This window comes from Peromyscus leucopus, chromosome 14 (genome assembly GCF_004664715.2).
Source record: "Peromyscus leucopus breed LL Stock chromosome 14, UCI_PerLeu_2.1, whole genome shotgun sequence".
In the NCBI taxonomy this organism is placed as follows: Eukaryota; Metazoa; Chordata; class Mammalia; order Rodentia; family Cricetidae; genus Peromyscus; species Peromyscus leucopus.
In genome coordinates this window covers 75,267,224-75,293,966 of record NC_051075.1, presented here as the reverse complement: position 1 = coordinate 75,293,966, position 26,743 = coordinate 75,267,224, and the positions used below count along the sequence as shown (strand labels likewise).

The window sequence follows — 26,743 nt, the reverse complement described above, 5'->3', positions numbered from 1 at the left end:
AACAGCCCTGGAAGGAGGCAGACCCGAGAAGACTGAGGCGGAGGAAGTGTGTTTGGTCTCCGCCGAAACGCCGGAGTTCCTCCTCACAATTAGTCCCACCAGACTCTGAAGCTGTAAAATGCCTTCGTTCAAAAATGAGCAGCCAGATTTTTCATTTCTTCACACGAGGTCGTCTGTCTGCCAATCACTCCGTATTCTTCTGCAGACGGTGCGGCAGCTTCGGAGCTGTGCTTGGACCTGCCTTCTGGCCTCCCTGCCCCCACTGGGGAAGCATTCCAGCCATCTAACCACACATCATCTTACTGTGAACAGCTGTGGTTAGCCACAGAAGCATTACAAAGCCCACGTGTGAGCATATGAGAATACACTTTCAGATACCCGCCTTGAGGGTTTTTAGGTCTGCCCCCTATTCCATGTCTTCATTTCTTGTAGAATCCTTACAGTGTGGAATCCCTACAGTTGGACAAGACAGGAGACCTAGTGCCATACACAGGGAGCATTCTGGAGTCCGAAGGTCTGGAGTACCATCCCCCTGAATGAGTCAGGCAATGTGTTGGACTCACAGCTCATCTGGGCATAAGGAATGATGAGTCTCTTCTACGGGACTGCTCGGTGACACACTCATAAAGCTGTGACTAAGAGCTGGGAAGGTGGCTCAGTGGGTAAAATACCTGCTGCAAAGGTCCTGAGTTCAATCCCAGCACCCACAAAAAAACCCAAGGGGGAAGCACACAGCTGTAATCCCACCACTGGAGAGGCAGAGGCAGGAAGATCCCCAGGGCTTACTGGCCAGCTAGTCTAGCCAAGTCAGCAAGCCCTCAGTCAACCAATGAGAGACCCTGTCTCAAAAAAAAAGAGAGAAGGAAGGAAGGAAGGAAGGAAGGAAGGAAGGAAGGAAGGAAGGAAAAAAGGAAAGAAAGAGCGTGGCTAGCTACTGAGGAAGAGATTCACTCCAATCTCTGGCCTCCACATACATGAACATGCATGCGCACACACAGGCATGCATGCACACACACTGAGTAAAATGATCAAGGATGTGAAAATTAATGTGGGAAATCCTGTTGCAACAACTAGATCGCTTAGCACCCAGCCCCTGCTTTAACCTCCCAATGCCACCACGTGGCAGCACCTGGAGCCGGTGGTCCCTGGCTGGAAAGCAGGCAGACTTGTTAACAGAGGCTGAAACATGCCTCAGCCTCGCTGTGTCTTGCCAGCTCACAGCTGCCTCCTTTCACACTTCCCAACTCCTGTAATCCATCCACTCCAGTTCACTGCACACCGATGGCTTAGATACAACGCTTGAAATAACCCTTTCACAGAGGTCAATCAAAGCGAGAACACAGCTTCCATTCTGAACTGCCCCAGATCCTTATCTGAGGTGAAGGTGTGTGGGTTGTGGTTAGGAACAAGTTTCCTCAGAGAAAGTCCATCGGGTTGGTAGGGAAAGACTCCTCGGCAAATTCAGCGTGTGTTTTGCCCACATGGACAGGTGAGTGTGTACAGCACCAGCGAAGGCTCACTGGACAGTCAAACCATGAGGCAGAGAGGTCCAGAGTCTTCCTCGTCATCTGTGACAGTCCTCGCCCTGCAAGCTGCCATGTGCTGGGCAAAGCATGCCATCCTGGCTCTCCTCCACCTTGCAGTATATCGAGTGAGGTTTCTTAGGGCATGCTGGCACTAATTACAAGCAAGAACCACATGCCACGAAGCGCATCATGGGGAATTATGAAGCTAGAACACACTGACAAAACAAAGAACTGTGTTACCCCTCACTCCATCAAAAAAAAAAATCATAATAAAAGAAGGTTTCCAGGCAAAGCTAAATAGGGTTTAAATGAAACCATTTAGAGACAGACTGCTACTGTGTGAATCTGAAGTATTCCCTACACACTCAAGTGTTGGAACACTTGGTCACCGGCCAGAAGCATAGAACTACTGGGGTGTGTGGAATCTTTAGGAGGTGGGGCTTACCAGATAGAAGAGGGTCACTGGGTGCAGGCACCCAGCAGACACTCCTGACACCCAAACCTGCTGCAGTCCTGCAATGGGAATGAAGGACTTCAGTTCTTCTCTTCCGGTCCCACTGGAGCTTCTCGTGAAAGATGACAGTGCGTCTGCCATTATTCCTCCTATCCTAGCCATCCAATATCACAGAAACCATAACACATAAGAATACCAGCATGCTCATTCGTATAAGAAAGAAAGGTAAGATTTCTGAGAACCATGAAGACAAAGAGAGACGCTTTCTTCTCAACCATTCTGCTGGGAAAATAACTAAAAACCCCCACCAGCATTTTATCAACCTGTACAGACCTAAAGATTGAGTTAACTCAGGACCAAAAATACACATCATACAGCTGTGTCACCACAGAGTATCTGTACCTCCGAACCATCTCCAAGGCTTCCTGACAAGTTTTACAGTTTCTCTGTTCTCCTCTGTATATAGGAGGGACTCTGAAGACCCAGCTCTTCAGGAGGCCTTTCCTTCTAAGCCTGTGGACCTGCCATCCCATCCTTTGTAACCACAGCTGGCAGGTCCACATCTTCTCACAACCTCTGCACAACCTCATCAACTTAACCTCATCCATTATCTATGCTGGGATCTCCAGCAAAGTCTTCCCTGCTTCAGAGCTCAATCAAGGGTGTGTGTGTGTGTGTGTGTGTGTGTCTATGAGACATGATGTTAAACGGATTGCCTTGTTTCTACTTGGGCTCCATCACCCCTGTAAATGGCCACCTTTGCAGCCAGTCATTAATGTAAAACCTAGGTACATCCTAGCTAATTCCCAATTTCTTATGATTAACATCAAATCAATCACCAAGTCCTATTGATTTTAAACACACACACACATCATAGACCATCCAGGGCTTTGCCTCTGTCTCTTGCATCTTCTCATCCTCCTCCTTGGCTTGTCCCTGGTCATTTGCTGTTTGGGATCCTCCAACAACCTCCATGCTTTACCCCACAGCAGTCTCTGCCCCCCTTTCCCTGCCTCTTTATCACGCCAGCATGATCTTCCTAAAACAACGAAAACGCAGTCTTCTTGTGCACTACTTTCAAAGTCCGGCCACATTGAGAGGCAGTGTGGAGACTGTGGACCAGAGATCACAAGAAACGCCAGAGAGTTCTGTAATCAGCTTCTCAGAATGAGTGAGGGGCCAGAGAGATGGCTAAGTGCTGTGGGATAATGCTTTTGTACACTGGTTTAATAAAGCACTGATTGGCCAGCAGCCAGGCAGGAAGTATAGGCTGGATAAGCAGACAAGGAGAATTCTGGGAAGAGGAAGGCTGAGTCAGGAGACGCCAGCCTGCCATCCACGTAGCAGCATGCAATGGCACACAGGTAAAGCCACGGAAAACATGGCAACATATAGATTAACAAAAATGGGCTTGGTGTGAGTGTAAGAGCAAGTCAGTGGCAACCCTTACTTGGGTCTGAGCAGCTCCGGGACTGGCAGGTGAGAGAGATTTGTCCTGACAGGCGGGACACAGGAAAACGTCCAGCTACAGCTAAGTGAGTAAATGTGCTTGCTGCCAATGTAATTTCTGCCGTGAGTGTCCCCTGTCCGAGGGGAGCTCTAGGCACATGCCCCTTGGCTTCTTGCCTGGATTTAAGTTTCCCAGATGTGCATACTCTCTCCTGCTTCCTGGTCTTTCAATCTTCACACACACACACACACACACACACACACACACACAAACTCAGGTCATATCCTTCCCAAAACACCTCTGGTCTTCACTACCTAAAAAGCAAGCTGAGCTGGGGGACCCTCCCCACTAATGCCACAGAACCCCTGTATTTACCATGGTCATAAGACCTATTTCCTGGACCCTTTTCACATCCAACCAGGGTGCCTAGAAGTTGGGGACTGCATTGTTCATGCTTGTGCCCTAAGCGCCTGGCTCATGCGGTGCAAAGTCATCCCCAGGAGTGGGCCACGGGCGTCATCATCTCTAAACCTCCTGAGTGGCAATTCTAAACACACAGTGCACTAACTCCTGAAATTCCCTGAGACACCACCCCCTCGAGGAGCACAGAAGGTCAAGAGCATTTTCCTAATAACACCTTGCTGACATTTCCTATGTCACCTTGTGACACCTGAACTGACGGTGGAAATGCCAGTAGGCAGCACAGGGCGGTGGCACCGAGGGTTCAGAGTCTTTGTTGCTGCCCTACTCACAGTCAAAACGAAAGTTCACCTAAGATAACTTGAAGCTGCCTGGGACACCGCGCTATTCAAGATGGACCCTCAAGCACGGGTCTTGTTATGTATAAAGCATGTCAAGTCCCAGGGTGTCCGAGCAGCACACTGTGCAGTCCAGCTGTGAGCCTTCTCTCAGGCAGTCTGATTTTCCCTCAGAAGAACGGCCAGTGGACAGACTACAAGTCTTCACACCAGAGAGCTCTGTAATCAGCTTCTCAGAAGGAGTGAGGGGCCAGCGAGATGGCTGAGTGAGTGAATGTGCTTGCTGCCAAGCCTAGCACCCTGAGCTCGCTCGCTGGCTCACTCACTCACTCACTCACTCACTCACTCACTCACTCACTCACACAATGTGATCATAACAAGCCAGGGGCGAGCCTGTCACTTCAAGGAAAATAACTGAACAGTGCTTAACATCAGTAACCCTAAGCTTTCCAAAGGGAAGAAAACCAGAACTTTGTAAACTTTTATCAGCTGTTAGCTGCCTAAAGACTCTTTGGATAACACAGTGGTGACGCCGACTCTCAGAATACTTGGATGCTGAATAAGACAGTGCATCACAAGTGAATACTCTACACAACTCAGTGACCTCACGTTTCTCAAGTGGCCTAAGCATGTCATTACAAGATCATATATGGGGAACGGGCCATTTGAATGCAGGAGGGGACACAAGGCTGAGGACTTGGGCACATGGCCAAGCTGAAGGATGAGAAGTAAAGCTGTCAGCAGCTCCATCAAAACCAGTTGCCAGGCATGGCCTATAACCAGGCACTAAGAAGGTGGAAGCAGGAGAATCCTAAGTGAAGGCCTGCCTGGGTTACAGTGAATCTGAGGCCAGGCTGTGTTGTAGAATAGAATATTTGTTTAACTATGTAAAAATGTGTTGCAGAATAATTGTTTAATTATGTAAAGATGTGCTGCTGTTTCACCTTGCCTGCTTAAGGCACCTGATTGGTCTAATAAAAAACTGAATGGCCAATAGCTAGGCAGAGGAGGGATAGGCGGGGCTGGTGGGCAGAGAGAAAAGGGTAGCCAGCCAGCCAGCTGGGGCCAGTCAGCCAGACATGGAGGAAGCAGGAAAGCAGGAATAGACAGTACATAGATGAGGTACACGAACCTCGTGGCAGCACATAGATGAATAGAAATGGGTTAATTTAAGTTTTTTTTAAACAAAGCTAGCTAGAAACAGGCCTAAGATAACACCAAGCATTCATAATTAATAATAATATTCCGTGTCATGATGTGGGGGCTGGTAGTCCAAGAAAGCCTACTGCAAGACTGGGCTGCACAGCATAATCTTGTCTCAAAAAAACCCAAATATACAAAACATACACACACACACACACACACACACACACACACACACACACACACACGCAGGCACACACACACACACACACACACATACACACGCACACACGTACAAACACGTACACTCAGAAATGAAAACAAGAGCCAGAAATGTAGCTCAGTTCGCAGCATGCTTGCCCAGCATGCACAAAGCTCGGGGTTTGGCCTCCAGCACAACATAAACCAGCTGTGCTGATACATGCCTGCAGTCCCAGCACTCAGCAAGCACAAGTGAAGAATCAGAAGACCAAGGCCAACCTTAGCTATGCAATGATTTCAAGGCCAGCCTGGGCTACACAAGACCCTGCTTCAATAAAGAGTGGGGCAGATGGCTCAGCAGTTAAGAGCATTTCCTGACTTTGTGTATAAGGGGTCCTGAGTTTGGTTCCCAACACCCACAGCAGGTGGCCCACAACGTTTGTGACCCCAGCTCCAAGGGACCTGACGCCTCAGACCTCTTGAGCACCTGCACACATGTGCATATTCCCAGACAGAGACAGACAGACAGACAGACACACACACACACACACACACACACACACACACACACAACACTACACCTTTTAAGAACCCACAGACCCCTTCCTGCTCTTAGACCTTGACTGTGGCACCTGGCCTTGAATATCACACTTGCACCCGCCATTTCCACCATTTCAATCCATGCTTTCCTCATTTCAAACACAGCACCCAGCTTTCAAACTTAGGCCAAATGGAGAGAGAGACACCCTGGATCAGAAGAAATCCCGTGGGCCAGAATTGACAAGAACTTCACTCATTCTCAGGCCCCCCAGGTCACCTGATGAAACAGGGCACCCCTCTAAGCCCTTGCACCTTTACCTCGGCACCAGAAATGCCCACCTGCCTACCGACATTGGTACTAGAGTCAGACTCCAGCAAAGCATTTCCAGGCAGACCTTGGGTATCCCCTGGAGTAAGCGGATAAGGTTAGCATGAGGGCAGGGGAACGGCATTTTGACTTTCATGCTAGGAACATCAGAAGCCATCCCACTGCGAGTGCTGCTGCCTGAAACCCGCATCAAGACTGTCAGGCATCTCCAAGGGACCACCCCTCCCTCTACACATAACACAAAACCCTCATCTCCACCACTCAACGTCAGGCTCCCCAAAGCGATGATCTTTTAAATCATAAGGAAGAAAGAAAAACTGTCAGACACCCTAAAAATCTCATTAGCATTTAAAACTCAACAAAGTAACCTGGAAATTGTCCTCTGCCGGTCCCTGGTGACTTATTCGACTAATCCCCAAGCCTGCCAGGCAGTCAAAAGCATCCTTCCTGACTGCGGGGAGTATTACAAAGAGATGGCTGCAATTTGGCTATCTAAAAGAAATATCTGCTCACCCTCATTTTAACAAAGACAAATGAAAAGAAAGCATTGTTTATAGAAAAGAATGGACCAGCCCGTGGTAGTCACGACACAAGAGGGCGCGTCACTTCTGTACTGGAAGGTACTCAGCTCTCTCAAATAAAGTTGTGCAGGGCAGCTGGGCTCATGAAGCCAGTGATTGGGCAATGCTGAGCCATGAGGTTTAGGTGCTATAAAAAAAAAAGTACTAGATCAAACCCATTTGGACCCTGGTTCTGCCACTCCCCAGCTGCCTGACCTGGAGCAACGAGCCTTGTCTCTCAGCTGGCCCGGCTGCAAAATTGTTCCTGATTTTGGCACTCACTCACTCACTGGGCATTCATCTTTGCTAGGACAGTGACAATCCCACCCGCACCCTGTTACACAGGTGCATGCTGGCCTTTCTGCTCTAGGGGTGCAGTCTGTAGTCGGGGACAGGATCTATGCACCACCTGGTGTATTTGGGACAAGACACACTGCCTTGAGGTATTGAGGCTCAATAGCCTCAAGCACCGTAGGATGCCAGCCTCTGCAGGATCTGCAAATGCATAGCTTTGGCTCAAACCTGAGTACAATCCAGTCTTGATTGTATAGTTTTATACTCTATCAATTTAAAGGTGCTGTATAATGCAACTGGAACTACTGAGCCTCCTTTCAGATTGCTGGCTGTTTTCTGTGATAACTCTGACACTCTTCTCTTATTTCATTGAGTTTTGGTTTTTCTCTGTTTCTCACTGTTTAGCCTGGGCTGTCCTGAACTCAGGATCAGCCAGTCAGTCTCATCCTCCCAAGCACTGGGATTATAGACATATGCCATCACACTCCATACCCTTTCATTTTTCCCTGTTTAAGGAAAAGAACCAGCATCAACTCTCAGAAGTTACAAAGCCACAGAACAGCTGAGGTAAATGCGTGTTCTCTGTCACTCACCAGGTCCCACACAGGCATCTGACATGTACAGGAGAAGATGGCCTCAGGCTTCTGAGAAGGGTCTCCCAGACAGATAAGGTGTACCCTGGCAACTGACTCAGGTACCAATAACCTTATGGTCAGTGAAATGGAATCTTGACATGGTGGTACGTGTTCTGGTGGTAGATGTCTATTTTCCTAGCATTTGAGGGGCAGAGGAAGGACCATGATTTTGAGGCTAGTCTGAGCCACACAAGGAGACCTTCTCTAAATAAGTCTAAGCCACACAAGGAGACTTTCTCTAAATAAGTAAATACATAAATACATTTGCTTTTATTTTATAAAATAAAATATTTGAGTATTTGGTCTGCATGTATATATGTGTACCACATGCATGCCTGGTTACTTTGGAGATCAGAAGAGGGCATCAGATCTCCTGGGCCTGGAGTTACAGACAGTTGTGAGCCTCCATGTGGGTGCTGGGGATTGAACCCGGGTCCTCTGCAAGAGCAGCCAGTGCTCTTAACCGCTAGCCAACTCTTCAGACCTCAATAAACTTATAAACTTTAATTTGTCTCAATTCAGGTCTGAATTCCATTGTAGTTGAAGGAATCATATAAGTTGTTAATGACATATCTCCATGGTTTTTAGCAGGTAAAGATAGTTTTGTTTTGTTTTCAACTTTTTCTGAGACTATAATGTTCATGTATTTGCTGTACAAAATCTGAAATTTTGCCTTGAAGACTGTGATTTGAAAGCTGAGAGACATTAAACCAAAAAGCCAGTCTTCCTCCTGAATGGGGCTGGCCTTTGTTGTGCCCTCACTGAGAAACACAAAATCCACAGGGCTGGAATTGCAAAGCACACAAAACTGGTTCAGCCCTACCCATAATCCTTTTGTTCAGATAACAGGATTGATCTTCAAAAAAGGTGGCTAGGAAGAGCCTGGGCCAAGCGAGTGTTCCTTTCGAAGGGTAACACCCAATGTGTTCAGCCCCAAGGAGACTCTGGAGCCCATGGGGTATTAGAGTTTTTTGTTTGTTTTTGGCCGTGGGGGTGGCAGGGAGGGAGGGTCTGTAACTCCTTGGTCCACCTCCCCTCATTAACTGTGCTCCAGATAAGAGAAACACTGCACTCAGAAACGTTTTATCTGCAAAACCATGTAAGAACGATTTGTTTTATAAAGCATAGGCTTTATATAACCGAAGAGTGGATAACTAACGCTGGGCACTAGGAACTCAAATTATTCTGAGCCTCTGTCCAAAGGTTTATATTATTCCCTTAACCCTTGCTGCTTTGGGGTCATCCTTCAGCGAGGGCTGTCCTCCAAATGCCTCCCCTAAATCTTGGCACTGTGAGTCTCTTTGCAAGGAGGGACCCTAGGAACCGAACCGTAGAGACGATTGTGTGTGGAGAAGAGTGGGACAAAGGAGCGCTGGGGAATGCATTGTGCAGCCCTAAGGGGTCACGGAGAGGTTTATGGCTAGGGGAGAAAGGACGGACCCCTCAATGCTGTGTGGCTTGTCCAAAGGCCAGATGGTCTGTAAGCCAGAACAATCCTAGTCACAATGCATCAGGAAGGAATCCCCGTCAAGACAGGATTCCAAGAACCACCAGCTGCACTTTCAGATTTAGGTCTGGAAATACTCCCTGGCTGGCCTTCCTCAGCCCATATCCACCTATCGGGGTATCACAAAGGCACAGCCACAGGAAGGTCCTCCGTCAGGCACCCACATACTATAGGTGGTGACTGATGCAGCCACAGGATGCCCCAGCTGTCCAGGCACCCAACAGAACCAGCAGGCCTAAACTGCCAAGAACGCATGCAATCCATCCCTCAGCCATACCAATGGCAACAAACTGTTCTGGTTCCTTCCCAAAGTGAGGCAAGGTACAGTTCTCTAAGTGAGTGAACGCAACAGAGGCTGCATCCCTGGGGGTGCCATATCAGGAAGGACAGAAATAAGCAGTCATGTGGCCCAAGAGAGCCCCTGGGTCCAAGACCGCATCAACGATGGCTGTCCCCTAAGATGGTACCGTTGAGGGACACGGCAGACATCTTTGTGTAAGTTCACTCTGCTCGCACATGAGATGAGCCTGTGAGAGAGAAGGGGCGGAATTCAGAGGCCCGTGGACAGACATATCTGGATACAGGGATAGAGAAAGAAAAACTGAGTGTGATGGCATGTGTCTTTCATCCCAGCACTCAGGAGGCAGGTGGATCTCTGTGAGTTTGAGGCCAGCCAGGTCTACATAGTAAGTTCCAGGACAGCCAGGGCCTATATAGTAAGACCCTGTCTCAAAAAAAAAAAAAAAAAAATATATATATATATATATGTATATATATATGTGTGTGTGTGTGTGTGTGTGTGTGTGTGTGTGTGTGTGTGTGTGTACACATATTCAGAGTAGGAAATAAGTTGCCATGCAATCCAATGAAGTATTTTTAAATAAATAATAATTGTCAATTAAATTTTCAAATAATATACAGGGTAAGATGTGATGTTTTGATATACATTCACAATGTTGAGTGATTAAATCTAATTAACACACTCATCACCCATACACTCATCATTCTGGGAGTCGAGAACATAGAAGCGTTACTATTTTAAAACATGCTAGAGTATTAACTGTGCATTAATCCTTATGTGGATTATGGCCACCAGACCGAGGTTAATAGTTCACAGAATAGTCATAGAGATTATTTCCCTCAAGACTTATAAAAAATAGGAACCCCAATGTATGGCACAGGAAACTGAGGCCAATACTACAGGCGGTGACCGATACAGCTAGTTAGGCAGTCTGTCCCGAGCGTGCATGCCACAAAGAGCCATCCCTTTGGGGCTGAGCTTTGAAAAGCGATGTGTGGTGATCAGCATTTATTTCCGGGGCCTTTTGAAGGCTGCAGCAGAGAGATGCCTGTGGACAGGGAAATCCAAGCCCTCGGTGCCTCATGTGTGGAAAACACCGGCACCCGCCCCTCTGCAGGAATTTGGTGAGGGGGAGCTGAGCCACTCCCACGGAGCTCTGGAGTGGGGCTGCCAAGCAGATGGGAAGAATCAGACTCCTCAGGCCACACACTAGGCTTTGTTTACAGTGGACACACAAATTCCTGCTGAACAAAGCAAGAAGGAAGGAAGAGCCGAGGAGTTGAGCTAAGTCAGTGGGACCTTCCTGAACACGGCTTTCTCAGGATGAGACTAGCAGGCTGGCGGCGGCGTGGCTTTCTCGACACCTGACTGCTCTAGAGCAGGGTTTCTTAGACTCCACCCACTCCAGATCCCTTGTCCCCTTTACATGACTGCAGGTAGATAGAACTATAGAACAGGAAAGAAAGCAGACATTTACCGATAATAAATCATAAAGAAAATGGTTATTTTTTTTTTTTTTTTGAGACCAGGTCTCACTATGTAGCCTTGGCTGGCCTGGAACTTGCTACAAAGACTTGGCTGGCCTCAAGCTGACAGGGGTCCTCCTGCCTCTGCCTCCGATTGCTGGGGAAGAAATTTATTTTAAAATAATTCTTTGGTATACATATTAACTTTACCATTTATTTAAAGCAAATTTGCATTCTAATGAGATGGATACTCTTATTTATTTTTTCTGTAAAGATAATAATTACAGAATTAAATAAATAAATAAATAAATAAATCTGCAATTAAATAAATCTTAGCTTGGAAATTTGATACTTCTGGACATCTTTCAGAGTTGACTGATATTTTGATTTTATACTTGTCAATGCTGAGGGAGCCGCTTTACATAAATACATCATACAGAACAGCAGAAGTACGTTTAAGGCCATTTCAGAAGTTGTTTGGCATTCTGGCCTAGCCCTAAGCCAAAGCCATTGAATGATTCTTTGTAATGAAATTCAAATCAGCAACTCAAACAACACTTAGAAATCAAACATTCCAGCACAATGTGGCACAAACGCATATTTGCCCTTATGCCGAGGAATGACGATATGAGGACCATGCAAGTCTTTGTTTTTGCCTAAGTAAACCAGGGCAGCTCTCTAAGAGCAGAAAACTCCGTAAGCATCGTAAAAGCAGATTCTGGTGGGAGCTGAGGTGCCTCAGGCAGTGTCGGTTGGTGCTGAGTGGCGTGAGGACACGCACATTGCAGAGCTCTCCTGCTGTGTGCTCCTAGCCAAGGCTTTCGGTGAAGCTGTGTGACACACACCGGTGAGCGTGGCCAGAAACACCTTGGATGAATTTGATTTTTAATTAATTCTCGGTGGTTGTCCATTCAGGCACCTTCACTGCCGCCAACGTTTCCATGAACCCCACATTTGGTTATACAGTACCCCGTGGGGCTGCAATCCACAGTTTAAAAAGCTGAGCTCTAGAGGACACTGGGTGACGGGTGATTGGTATGTGCCCTCATGGTTCTCTAGGACATGAGTCTCCTAAATGTCAAGTTTGGGTAAAAACTGTCACTCAAGTGTTGAGCCAGTGTCCACAGGTGAGGCAAGCGGAGGACCTGGCTTGATCACCAGAACATGCTGGTCCCTGTACTGCATACTCTTCCCTAAGCCACTGGGTCCTAAAGCGCTCTGAATTCTGATCCAGATGTTCAAATGAAAGTGTGGAACATGGAGCCAATGCACGAGAAGGGTCAAAACTAGCTGTGCACAAGGGCCTGGGCGTCGCTCGGTGATGACACACTTGTTTGCACGCACAGGACTCTGGATTCCATCTCCAGCACCACAGACAGAGCAAGACCAAACACACTCGTATGGACCAGCAGAACCATTAAACTAAGAGAAATCACTAGAAACCATTGAAAACCACACGTTTTCTGAGTCTGAAATTGCAATTAAGCAATGGTCGGCCTGACTCTGGAGCTGTGGGCTGGAACTCAAGATGTCTGAGGTGAACCTGGGGCTGGGGAAAGGCCCAACAAGCAGGTGGTTCCAATGAGGTGCCAACATGCTGGGCAGAGCTCCACCCAAGCGGACCTGTCTTCTGTGGTGGGCCGCTCTTATCTCAAGTCAGCCAAGGCCTCACCTCCTTGAAGCACCTCCCCCAGTGGTCTGAGAGGACTCAAAGCAAAAAATGCAAGCCACACCCCCAGGGTGTTGTCTGGCAGTAAAGTCAAGTTTAACAAGCATCTGATGTTAGCATCCCATAAGGACAGCATTACTTTTAAAAGTTGGCGTGGAATTTGGGAGGCAGAGGCAATAAGATCACAAGTTCAAGGCCAAGCCCCGGCATCTCGGTGAGGCTCTGATTTAATAAAAACTACAAAAGTAACGGGATGCTGCTCAGTGGCAGAGTGCTGACCCAGCACACCCAGAGCCCTGGATCCAAGAAAAAGGAAAACACAGGGACAGTCTATAAATAACTTGTTTATCCAGAGTTTTGGATACTGGAGACCTTAAAACAAGGCACTATTATAAATAAATAAAAAAATAAAAAATTCCAGGGTCTAAAAGGGGGAGTCCTTCCAAATTGTCAGAATAAAAGATGCAATTTTCTATAGCATATTTTCTTCTTCTCCTGCCCTCCCTCCCTCTCTCCGACAGTGCCTTGCTGTGTACTCACACTGGCCTCACACTCCTGATCCTCCACCTCACACTGGCCTCACACTCCTGATCTCCCGCCTCACACTGGCCTCACACTCCTGATCCTCCACCTCACACTGGCCTCACACTCCTGATCCTCCACCTCACACTGGCCTCACACTCCTGATCTCCTCCTCACACTGGCCTCACACTCCTGATCCTCCACCTCACACTGGCCTCACACTCCTGATCCTCCACCTCACACTGGCCTCACACTCCTGATCTCCTGCCTCACACTGGCCTCACACTCCTGATCTCATGCCTCACACTGGCCTCACACTCCTGATCCTCCCAGCCTCACACTGGCCTCACACTCCTGATCCTCCACCTCACACTCCTGGCCTCACACTCCTGATCCTCCCCACTCCTCACACTCCTGATCCTCACACTGGCCTCACACTCCTGATCCTCCACCTCACACTGGCCTCACACTCCTGATCCTCCACCTCACACTGACCTCACACTCCTGATCCTCCACCTCACACTGGCCTCACACTCCTGATCCTCCTGCCTCACACTGGCCTCACACTCCTGATCCTCACCTCACACTGGCCTCACACTCCTGATCTCCACCTCACACTGACCTCACACTCCTGATCCTCCCACCTCACACTGGCCTCACACTCCTGATCCTCCACCTCACACTGGCCTCACACTCCTGATCCTCCACCTCACACTGACCTCACACTCCTGATCCTCCACCTCACACTGGCCTCACACTCCTGATCTCCTCCACCTCACACTGACCTCACACTCCTGATCCTCCACCTCACACTGGCCTCACACTCCTGATCCTCCACCTCACACTGGCCTCACACTCCTGATCTCCGCCTCACACTGGCCTCACACTCCTGATCCTCCACCTCACACTGACCTCACATCACACTGCCTCACACTCTGATCCTCCTGACCTCACACTGACCTCACACTCCTGATCCTCCTACCTCACACTGACCTCACACTCCTGATCCTCCACCTCACACTGACCTCACACTCCTGATCTCCTGCATTGCCTGTGCCGAGATCACAGGCTCATGTTTTTGGTGTTGTTTTGTTTTTTCCCAATACATAAATGTAGATGAACGGAGCGCTGCGCGTATAAACACAGAGACCACGGTAGCTTGGGACAGTTCAGAGAGCCCTGGGTTCTCACTGGGAGACCCGGACTTGTGATCAGTCACTGACTTAACTGTTTGGCTAGGTGACTGGAAACACGTCAGCATGGGCATCTGTAAGAGAAATGTAATAAAATAGGACTCCCTAACCTCAGGGTTTGGTTACAAAAAGTGAGGAACTGATTTGATGTGCTTCTCGCTTCAGCCACCTGGGAGGTTGAGGTGGGAGGAGTATTTGAATTCAGGAATTCAAGGCTGATGTGGACAACAAGAGAACCCATCTTGAAACCAACAGTGCGTGTTGTATGTGTGTGTGTGTGTGTGTGTGTGTGTGTGCGTGCGTGGTGTGCGTGCGTGTGTGTGTGTGTGTGTGTGTGTCTGTGTGTGTGTGTGTGTGTGTATTACAGTGCAGACTGCTTTGCATTGCAGTTACGTGGGATTGTAGCTCAACAAACTAGCTGAAAATAAGCATGTCATCATTATTCCAACATTTCCTCAAGCCCTCCCCTGGGCAGAGTATAGAGTTTTGTGCACACTGTATCATCTCTCACTAAATCCCTCCCAAAATGGAACAGATTACTATCTGTTTGCCGAACACACAGCTTAGCCTGCACTTAGAGGTCATGCTGAGCAAAAAAAATAAACAAAATAATATATGCTATTTCTTGCCAGGTACGTGTTCACACATGTATGATCTGTGAATGTGGGCTGTACACATCAAGTCCACTGTGCAGTAAACTCGGTCATTGTGAAAATGTGTGCTAGGGCCTCACATGATGAAGACAGTCTGTTCGGGATCCAGGATTCCACTCTGCCTCTCACAATATAAAGATAGCACAGCCTTTTGAGTAAGTTTAATACTGTTTTTCACTCCGCAAGTGCCCAGTGGGGCCATACTACAGGCAAGGCACCATGCAGAGCAATGGGGACAGTCACATAAAGAGGCAGCATGGAGCATTTCTCTTAAGGAGATTCATCGCAAACCACAGGCACACCCCGCTAACCACAAGACAGAGAGGAGCCAGCACTGTTCAGGGGTATGTGAACACCAGCTGGGAAACAGAGAATGACCGTAAACCTGTGAGACAAGAGAAAGTTTCACCCAGGATCGAGGCTGGAACTGATTTCTACGGAATAGGCATACATTTCAGTATAGAAACAGGAGAGCCACAGGGGTAAGGCATGACCACAGAGCCATGGCATTCTCGGTACACACAGCTCAGGGAGATATGGTAAGGCTCCCAAATCCAACCCTCATGGGATACCTACTACAGGTACTGGGAACACGGAGAAGTCAACCCAGTTGACAGCATTCAGGAGACACCTAGTTGCAATAGTCAGCACAGGATAAAGGCCACATTCATTAAATGTTAGCACTCCCCTCCTAGAAAACGAAGCTCAGTCCCTTGAGTGTGCCCACAGTCCTTGTCTCAGGCCCCCTCCCTGTCCTCAGCACAGGGAGACTGAGTGGGCTGCATTGGTAGGCCTCCCCTTACCCAAGGTCAGCAGGTGGAAAGAGGGGGAACATGAAGCCAGGAAGCTAACTTCTCGGCTTCCCCATGTGAGGTCACACGGGTCAGCTTGCCATGGCCTCTGTCCCCACAGCTCTATCTAAAGCAGGTCTGGACTGGGTCTGCACCAGGTGTAGGCACTGTTCTAACTGGGCTATGCAAACACCTCCTTTGGCCTGTGTAAGGGTGTCTTTACCAAAAGTCCCTTAAGTGGCCAGCTTGAGGTGCCATTCTTCATACCTGGACTCGACGGAATCTCCTCATTCGAACCCTGGAGCCACCCGGCCTTGTGCTAGCCAAGGAATGTGAGGTCAGGAAAGATAAGCAATTCTCCAGGCTCTGGCTCATCTCAGCCGTGTAGGACAAAGCCTGGATGGAACCCAGCCCCACCTGTCTCCAAAGCCCATGCTCCCAGCCTCTGCAAAAGTCATCTGTGGTCAGTCACAGAGAAGGTTCTAGACGGAACACACGTCATCTTTTGTGCTAATTCCCAAGGATTATTCATTTGGGGCACGTGCAGCTTATGCCTGTTTATCTCTTTAAATGGCCCTGGAAATCAGAAGCCCCAACCAGGCATTCGTGTCAGAAAATTGTGCCAAACGTGCAAAAGCAATCTTTAAAAAAAAAGAAGAAAGAAAGGAAGAAAGAAAGAAAGAAAGAAAGAAAGAAAGAAAGAAAGAAAGAAAGAAAGAAAGAGAAGGAAGGAAGGAAGGAAGGAAGGAAGAAGGAAGAAGAAAGAAGAAAGAAAGAAAAAAAAAAAAAAAAAAAAAAAAAAAAAAAAAAAAAAAAAAAAAAAAAAAAAAAAGAAAGAAAGAAAGAAAGAAATCAGAGATATTCCAAGATTGCAGCCCAGATCTTCCCTAGTCCCGGGTCCTACATCTGCTGTTTCCTTTCTTAGTGTCTGAGCTAGCGCAGAGAGAATGCATGCTACTGGATCAGAAAGCAGATGTTACGGGATTTCTTTAGCAAATATGCATCCCTCATCAGCTCTCTAAACTGCTAAAATCCCTGTCTGTCCCCCACCCCACCCAACTCCCAGCACAGATCAGACGCCTGTCTCTCTTCGTTAGTCAAATAACCTTTACTACTGCTAGATGGCTCGATAAGACAGGCAGGTCTCAGAGCCTGCACCTCAGTGTCCTATGCCATCCTCAAGTGTGGCTTCAGTCTGGCCCTAGTTGGGACACAAGGCTCATTTACCACTGAGAATCCAGGGTGAAGCTGCAGGCAACCTTGGGTGGGTCAAGCAGAGGCACTTACAGTACACGTGAGCTGGCACACGTCATTGTGACATGTGACAGCCAGAATGCACTCCACACCAGACTTTGAATCTTTAGTTAGACATTCACTCGGTTTGGAATCCCAGGGCTTCAGGAGAACAGTGTGTTTTGAAGGGTCCCTAGAGGAAATAAACCATTTACAGAAAGACAATGGTACATGATTGCACTCACCAGAGGATCCCAAGTGTTCAAAGTCCCAGAGACCAAGTAGAATGGCCATCCTGGGGAGGTGGGGGGCGGGGGACAGAGGGGCCTTATTCAGTGGGGACAGAGTTTTAGCTTGGGATGATAAGCAGAGGTCTGTGGGCGGATAGGGCCGGGATGACCTGGTGTCGCTGAGTGTACGCTTAGATGTCCTGGCTGGATGAGCTGCGATGTCTCGGCCTGAGAGGAATGTACGCAAAACAACTGTGGTTAGAGATGGATCATTCTATGGCACGTAGGTTTTGCCACAGTTACATTTTTCTCTGGCTGAGAAGAGTTGGAAGGTAAATAGAACAAGGTGAGAAGAAAATCTGGAATCTGGAAAACATGGCAACAGAGACAGAAGCTTCAACACACAGCTAAAGAGGCGGCAGCAGTGACCAATGCCAGACGTCCCAACTTGGCTTTCTCCTTCTTTGTCAGCACTAGGAACTGAGCCAAGGGCATCCTACATCCCAGGCGAGCACTGTGAGCCATGATCTGTCCCTTCTTGTTTCTTTAGTACAGGTATGGAGCAGGCCCCACACATGGCAAGCGCATGCTCGGACACAGAGCTACACGCCAAGCCCAGAGTTCTAGAGCTTTCTGAGCACACTAAAGCTCCCAGTTAATATTCCCTCCCTGCAAAGATTGACTCTGGCTCAACAGGCAGATCCCGGCCACACCGGTGCTGAGCAGACAGCTGTCCTCGGCAGCTCCCGGTCTGGCTAGGGGCTAGAGTGGGCACCGAGGTAGCTGTGCTGAGGCACATCTGTCTTGGGGGGGGGGATCCCACGGTGTGCAGTGGGTTTGGAAGCACGAGGAGAGGGCAGTGTGAAGAGGGGCTGGGACGGGGCGCACAGTAAGGAGGAATGTCAGGCAGCCATGCACGGTCAGCAAGTCCCAGAAGTACCAGCGGCTGGGCCCAAGGGCTTCCTGGAGGAAAGGCTGCCACTGGCCAGCGAGGCAGAAGGAAAAACAGACACAGAGATGCTGAACCTGGGCGCCATCCTACAGCTCAATTGGTAAGACGTCCCAGAATTCAGAGATAAGTAGCATTCCTAGTTTTAGAACTGTAAATGAAGTGTAATTTAAAAATAAACAGCAGCAAGTATGTGGTACCAGTTGTCCCTCCCTGACTTTCTGTCACCAAGACGCACGACCACACATTGGTTGGTTATAAAGAAAGGAGGTCATTGTGGTTCACAATCTGGAGGTGCAAGATTGAGGGGCTCCACACAGCGATGGCCTCTTGTTGCCGGAGTCCCAAGGCAGCCTAGGGTATGATGTGATGAGACAGGGTGTGTGTGTGTGTGTGTGTGTTTGTGTAAGTGTGGGGGTGTGTGTATGCATGTATGTAAGTATATGTGTGTGTATGTGTGTATGCATGTGTGTAAGTGTATGTATATACATGTATGTAAGTGTGTGTGTGGATATATGTAAGTGTATGTGTGTATGGGGGTATGTATGGGGGTGTGTATATGCATGTATGTAAGTGTATATGGGTATGTATGCTTGTATGTAAGTGTGTATATGCCTGTGTCTGTGTCTATGTCTAAGTGTGTCCCTCCCTCCTGGCATTCCTCATCTTAGGATTCAGTCACAGGACTCCACGCTGACAACCTCAGCTAATTCTAATTACCTCTCAAAGGCCCCACCTCTAAACACCACCACTAGATTACCTTCCCACCCTCTGAATGCCTCATAATGGAGATTAAATTTCAGCACGCGAAGCCTTGGGAACAGGTGTGTCCAACAATATCCATATCCAGGCTGCAGCAATAATAACACCAAGGCCCTCCACAGAGTACCAGGCAACCAGCAAGAGAGCTGTCTGGGTAACGTGTCTCCTACCCCATAGATCAAGCCCCTTCCTGCCTCCAGTCAGCCTGTCTCCTGGCCATCTTCATCAGACACAACCAGTGTTCAGTGTGACCCAGACACTGGATGCACAGTGCTTGGGCTCAGACCCCAGCTCTGGACTTCACCTTGAGCAAGTTCCTTAAAATACTGCGCCTATTTCCTCGTCAATCAAGACAGACACAGTTAGTTAGGGCAGACACTCTAGAGAAGAACTGTGAGTATCAACCAAGACAATGTAGACAGAGTGCACACATCAACACCTGATGCCTAGAGGAGTACTCCAGAACCATGGGGTTGCTCTCTCCTGCCCTGCTAACTCTATACACACACACTGTCTCTCCGTCTCTGTCTCTGTCACACACACACACACACACACACACACTGTCTCTCCGTCTCTGTCTCTGTCTCACACACACACACACACACACTGTCTCTCTGTCTCTGTCTCTCTCTCTGTCTCACACACACACTGTCTCTCTGTCTCTGTCTCTCTCTGTCTCTGTCTCTCTGTCTCTCTCTCTCTCTCACACACACACCACACATACACACACACACACTGTCTCTCTGTCTCTGTCTGTCTCTGTCACACACACACACACACACACACACACACACACACACACACCACACACACACACACACACCAGTGCACATATTCTGCTAGAGAGACAAAGATTAGAGAACATGGTCCCTACCTTCAAAATGCTCGCTCGACCTCTGCTTGGGAAACAGTCACTCTAGGGTGTTAGATATAATTAAGCCCCAAATGCGATCTGAACACAGTTTTTAAAATAATTTATTTAACTTTATTTTTATGTGTATTGGTGTGGAGGTATCAGATCGCCTGGACCTGGAGTTACAGACAGGTGTGAGCAGCCATGTGGGTGCTGGGAATTAACCCGGGTCCTCTGGAAGAGCAGCCAGAGTTCCTAACTGCTGAGCCATCTCTCCAGCCCCTGAACACATTTTTATAGCACCAAATTATGTCAACTGGACAGAACACACTCAAGACAGAAAAGAAACGGTACAGCAAGCTGATTTTAATGCCAGGGAGCCATGAGCGAGCACCCATCTGTCCGAGCACCCATCTGTCCGAGCACCCATCTGTCCCCCTCCACAGCAGTGACCCTGTGAAACCCTGCCAACCTCCGTGGTTGCATCTCTATTAGAGCTCTACACTCCCTGGGGAGGGGCTGCCACGTTGTAGGCATGGGTGTGGTGTGCTTCACAAGAGACTCACTAAGTGCTGTTGCTGAGGCGTTCCAACGATGATGCCCACAACCCGGGCTAAAATGTCTTGTAAATGCTATAGCGTGAGAGAGTCCCAACTCCACTGAACCACGTCCTAACTGAAGCATCATTTTCTTAAGGATGTAAAATTCTTGTTACGTAATTTCTTTGGGGGAGGTGTTTAAGTCAAATCCTTTTTAAGGCTAAGAAGTCTGGCTTTGCCAGGAGCCACTTCATTACATCAGTCACTTTGTTAGAAAATAATGCGCTAAGACTGTTAACCACCATGCGCTTTCGGCAAATGCTTCTACTTACTGATCTAAGTGACAGTGTCCAGCGAGTGCTGTTCTCTAGGACGGTGCTGGAGAGCTCTGACTTTGTCGGACTGGTCCACTCCTCAGGCTACGTTCACAACGCCGAATGCCCCTGTCTACTGGCTCTCCAGAGAAGGAGGATTGCTGAGGGTACATGCCCCTATGTCTTCAGGGAGGCCCTCAGAGACAAGACACCCCTGAATAGACGCAGTGAAATTCTCCAGGAAGCCTACCCTGTGCCAATCACTGCTGACAAAACCCTGGGAACCAGACTGGGAAGACCCTAAGTCAAGCAGGCACTTTACCCACTGGTAGATGGATGAGCGCTAAGGGTCCAGGCGCCCTAAGTGTGCACTCTGGAGGACCTTGGGTGCCAAAGAGAAAGAGAAGGGAGGGAGCTGCAAGCTACTTTGATGGGCCCTGTCACTTAGAAAGAGTATTCCAGTGTCTCTTTAAGTGAGCTCATCCAGGCGGTGGATTTAATTACTCTCTGTGCTGGGAGTTGGCAAACGTTGGTCCCACCCTGGCACCCTGGGACTCCAGACACTTTAGCCTGGTCTGCTCAGCACCTCAGTTGCACGCCCATGTCCCTCACAGAGTAACACTCACCCATGCTCATCCGCCTGCCTCCTGTCTCTGCCTTAGAGGAGCCCAGGTGCTGTCCTGTCTCCCTCTCTCGGATCCTCAGTGCAGATGACGTCACCCACTCGTCTCCCTTGAACCCCACCCGTCCTGCATCAATTACCACAACCTCCCTTTGGAGTTCAGCCTCTGGCTCCCCCATCCACTTTTGCTTGTTTTTCCAGCCTACCCTCTCCACTGCTCCTGGCGGTGACCTTTCAGACTGAAAATCCAGCCAGGAGAGGTGACTGCCATCTACAAGCCCAGGCTGAGGCAGGAGGATCACATGGAGGCTAAAGTTCAAGGCCAGTATGGACAAAATAGAGAAATCTCTATTAAAAAAACAAAAAGAAAGGAAAGGAAGGAAGGAAGGAAGGAAGGAAGGAAGGAAGGAAGGAAGGAAGGAAGGAAGGAAGAAGGAAGGAAAGAAGAAAGATAGAGAAGAAGAGAAAAGAGAGAGAGAGAAAGAGAAGAGAGAGAGAGAGAGAGAGAAAGAAAGAAAGAAAGAAAGAAAGAAAGAAAGGGGAAGGAAAGAAAGAAAAAAAAAGAAAAGAAAAAGAGCAATTGGAAGTCTGTTCAAGTCATTCCCCTGACTCAACATTCTCCTGTCTTCTTCCAGCTCCCGGGAAGACCCAGCATGGAGGCCCTCACTCCATTCTCTGCCCTGAGCTACCTGCAGCTTTCCTGGGTCTGGATGCCTTCCTGCCTTCACCCCACCGGCCCGCAGTGAGTGGGATGCAAAGACAGCCCTACACCTGCAGCACCTGCAGCACCCTCCCACGGTTCCTCAGGCTTCTCAGCACAGGCTGTTGGTCACTAACTGAAAACCGTGTTGACATTTCACTCCTGATGAGCACAGTAGGGCTTCCTAAGGGCCAGGGCAGGAGGGCCCAGCGGGTCACTGGGGCCTGGGAACAGTGTGACAATGGGCACAGTGGGGTCCTACATTCTTGTGGAATACACAAAGGAAAAGGGACTGAGGGCACTGAGGCTTGAGAGTGGTTAGGGCAGGCCCTTCAAACCCAGCCTACTCACCCTGGGAAACAGGCGAGGCTGAGCTAAGGCAGAGGGATGGAGGGCAGTCGGTCTAGGAGGATCCACTGAGCCAACTGACATGTGAGGATGGGAACAAAGCCTTCTGTGTCTAGGGGGACCACGCATTTAACATTATGGGGTGTGTGTGTTATGTGTGTACATGTCTGTGTCTGTGCATGTGTGTGTTATGTATGTACAAGTCTGTGTCTGTGCATGTGTGTGTTATGTATATACAAGTCTATGTCTGTGCATGTGTGTGTTATGTGTGGACATGTCCATGTCTGTGCATGTGTGTGTGTTATGTGTGTGCATGTCCGTGTCTGTGCATGTGTGTGTTATGTGTGGACCTGTCTGTGTCTGTGCATGTGTGTGTGTTATGTGTGGACATGTCCATGTCTGTGCATGTGTGTGTGTGTTATGTGTGTGCATGTCCGTGTCTGTGCATGTGTGTGTGTTATGTGTGTGCATGTCCGTGTCTGTGCATGTGTGTGTGTGTTATGTGTGTGTGTTGTTGTTATGTGTGTGCATGTCCGTGTCTGTGCATGTGTGGAGAGGGGCAGAGATCAGATGTTTTCCTCAGTTGCTCTCCACCTTCTTTTTGAGACAGGACCTCTCACTGAGTCTGGAGCTCACTGACTGACTAGATTGGGGGTAGCAAGGACCCTCTGTCTGGTGCCCTGTGCTGGGATTACAGATGCACACTGCTATCCCTGGCTTTTCATATGGGTGATGGGGATCCAAATTCAGGTCCTCATGTTTGCGTGGCCAGGACTTTACCCTCTGAGCCATCTCCCCAGCTCTGTATTTAACATGGACATTGCCCTGAGCCCATTGTGGGTGTGCACTGGAAATCACACTGTCTGAGTGCACTGTGGGTGTGCACTGGAAATCACACTGTCTGAGCCCATTGTGGGTGTGCACTGGAAATCACACTGTCTGAGCCCACTGTAGGTGTGCACTGGAAATCACATTGCTCTGGGCCCATTGTGGGTGTGCACTGGAAACCACACTGTCTGAGTGCACTGTAGGTGTGCACTGGAAATCACACTGTCTGAGCCCACTGTAGGTGTGCACTGGAAATCACACTGCCCTGGGCCCACTGTAGGTGTGCACTGGAAATCACACTGAGTGCACTGTAGGTGTGCACTGGAAATCACACTGTCTGAGCCCACTGTAAGTGTGCACTGGAAATCACACTGTCTGAGCCCATTGTGGGTGTGCACTGGAAATCACACTGCTCTGAGCGCACTGGAAATCAGCTTAGTTTTCCAAGTAGCCTTTGAACCTTCTCCTGCACACCTGCCTTGAACAGCTTTATGCTGCCAAAGCTCCTGAAGGGCCGAAGGTGGGCCCCTTGACTGCACCCAAGGGAGGTACCCACTACAAAGGGTGCACGGAGCAGAACACACCACCAGCCCTGGACCACACTCCAATCAGCCCTGGACCACACTCCAACACAGTCACCACCCTCAGGGGCCTGGGGCCTGCGGCCTTCACCTGGTTCTCTCTCCCTCTGACCCCAAAGCCCTTGTAGGAAACTTCCTTTGAGAAGACCCCAGACTCTCAGGTCTTGGTACTCCTGGCCTCTGGCCATCACATACATCACAGCCCAGATTGCTCCTGCCAGTAAGCGTCATTATTCAAGGCCAATAGCTTAAATGTTTTCTAAAAGGTTAGCAGAATAAAGAAAGATCAGCAGACACCCAGGAGTACACCACAAGCGCGTCCACGCTGACAGTGTTTGTAGAGAAAGGTACAGTTCTGAATAAACAAAACTGGACGTGTGTCTGCCTGGTTTTCTTTTCTGCAGGTGTGGGAGATGGCGGCAGCTGACATAAGAGCTCACAGCTTAGACTGGCCTTGAGCTCACTAAGTACATACAGCATTAAGCTCCTGGTTGTTCCACCTACATCATGCTGGGATTACGGGTAGTCTGCCACCTCACCGGCCTTCAATCTGATTCTTAAATGAGTAATAAATAGTGTGCTTTTAAAGAAAAACAAACAAAGGCTGGGTGGTGGTGCCGCACGCCTTTAGTCCCAGCACTCGAGAGGCAGAGGCAGGCGGATCTCTGTGAGTTCGAGGCCAGCCCGTCTACAGATCAAATCCAGAACAGGCACCAAAACTACACAGAGAAACCCTATCTTCAAAACAAAACAAATCAAATCAAATCAAAACAAAACAGAAATCTCTCCTGAAGAATCATTTCTTTAGAGGAGATACAACTCTGTCCTGACCAAATAGGAGACTCTCCCGGGTCTGCAGGAAGAGTCCTGCTCCCAGCAGGACAGTAAATGTGTTTGTGACTCACTCTTTTTTTGTTAGCAATCTTTCTGAAAGCATTTAGACCATTTCTTCAATATTAGAACCTGCCTCCCTTCTCCTGGCTGACCCAAGACTTTAAAAAGGATGACTAACTATTCATTAAAGAAAAAGTTCTAGACTGGATTGATGCTTGGCTGTGGATCTCCGCATCTGCTTCCATCCATTACTGGATGGAGGTTCTATGATGACAGAGTATTTACCAATCTGATTACTGGAGTAGGCCAGTTCAGTAGAAGAGAGAGAAGAAGGATTCTATGAGCAAGAGGCATCAAAAGATCATGATGGGGAAACGTACAGAGACAACCAAACCAAACTAGTGGGAACTCATGAACTGTGGACCAATAGCTGTGGAGCCTCCATGGGACTGGACTAGGCCCTCTGCATAGGCAAGAGAGTTGTTTAGCTTGACCTGCTTAAGGAGTCCCCTGGCAGTGGGATCAGGATCCATCCCTGGTGCATGAGCTGGCTTTTTGGAGCCCACTACCTATGGTGGGACACCTTACACAACCTTGGTGCAGGGGGACTTGGACCTGCCTCAGCTGAATGGACCAGGATCTGCTGACTCCCCATGGGAGGCCTTGCCTTGGAGGAGGCAGGAACTGGGGGTAGGGTGAGGGGGAAGTCTGAGGGAACAGGAGTAGGGAGGAGAGGGGCATCTGTGGTTGGTATGCAAAATGAACAGAAATTTCTTAATAAGAAAAAGAAAGAGAAAGAAAGAAAGAAAGAAAGAAAGAAAGAAAGAAAGAAAGAAAGAAAGAAAGAAAGAAAGAAAGAAAGAAAGAAAGAAAGTTCTCACCCCAGCAGCAGTGGCACACGCCTTTAATCCCAGCATTCCGGAGGCTAGGGCAGGCGGATCTCTGTGAACTTTAGGCCAGCCTGGTCTACAGAGTGAGTTCCAGGATAGCCCGAGCTACACAGAGAAACCCTGTCTCAAAAAAATAAAGCCGGGTGGTGGTGGCACACGCCTTTAATCCCAGCACTCAGGAGGCAGAGGCAGGCGGATCTCTGTGAGTTCAAGGCCAGCCTGGGCTACCAAGTGAGTTCCAGGAAAGGTGCAAAACTACAGAGAAACCCTATCTTGAAAAACAAACAAACAAACAAACAAACAAACAAACAAATAAATAAATAAATAAATAAATAAATAAATAAATAAATAAATAAAGCGAAACAAAAACCAAACAAACAAACAAGCAAAAAGATTCTAATTCCAAAGTCGAGCAGATCTGAGTCCTTGGAGAGAACGCCTTTCTTTAGAGTGTGCAAGGCACACTAGTGTGTCTCGTTTCCCATGTTGTCAGCAACACAAGCTTTTAGGCAACAAGCTTCAGAGCATGAACAGACTGTAACAGCAGAGACAAAGACATTGTTTCTCTCTTCTCATCCACATCCTACCCAACTATTTCTTTTAAATTTAAAAGAATGTGTGAAAGGGACTCACATTATCTCCGGTACAAATAATAACCAATTAATGATGGCTTTTAAAACACATTCGGGGGATTTTTTTTCCCCACCCAAACACTTGGGCTTGTTTATAACGTCATAAATGCTTGTGGGTTCCTTGTGAAATAGAGTCCTTGCTGGGTGGAGGCCTGGCAGCAGTCAGGAGAGCTCCCTAGACACTCACTTTGCTCTTTCCCATACAGGCTTTTCCTTTTGATATGCCACCGCGATCTATGTCAGAGCTCTGTCCCAGCAGGAGAGTATGGGGCGCCACAGAGGCTTGGAGATGCCTCTTGGTGTCCAGCTGGTTCCCTTAGGAGTTCCTAGATCCAGGAGAAACTTTTAAGTGTTAGTCATTTTGAAAATTTGACCACAAGACAGTCACCAGTATCACAAACATCAGACGTGAATCAGATTATCATCAAGGGGCTGCC

The 26,743-nt window shown here is 48.5% G+C and overlaps 1 protein-coding gene across 6 annotated transcripts in view; it reads right to left on the bottom strand.

The window, feature by feature from the left end:
• The window catches only part of Eml1 (EMAP like 1), a 163,459-nt gene that overhangs the window by 82,290 nt on the left and 54,426 nt on the right, over positions 1–26,743 (bottom strand). The window contains exon 1 of one of the 6 annotated variants that reach the window (XM_028882109.2): positions 6,769–6,983. The exons of the other annotated variants lie outside the window; for them this stretch is intronic. The gene's annotated coding sequence lies outside the window, so the exon portion shown is untranslated. Of the gene's footprint in view, positions 1–6,768; positions 6,984–26,743 lie in introns of those variants that run through there. 6 annotated transcript variants of the gene reach the window in all.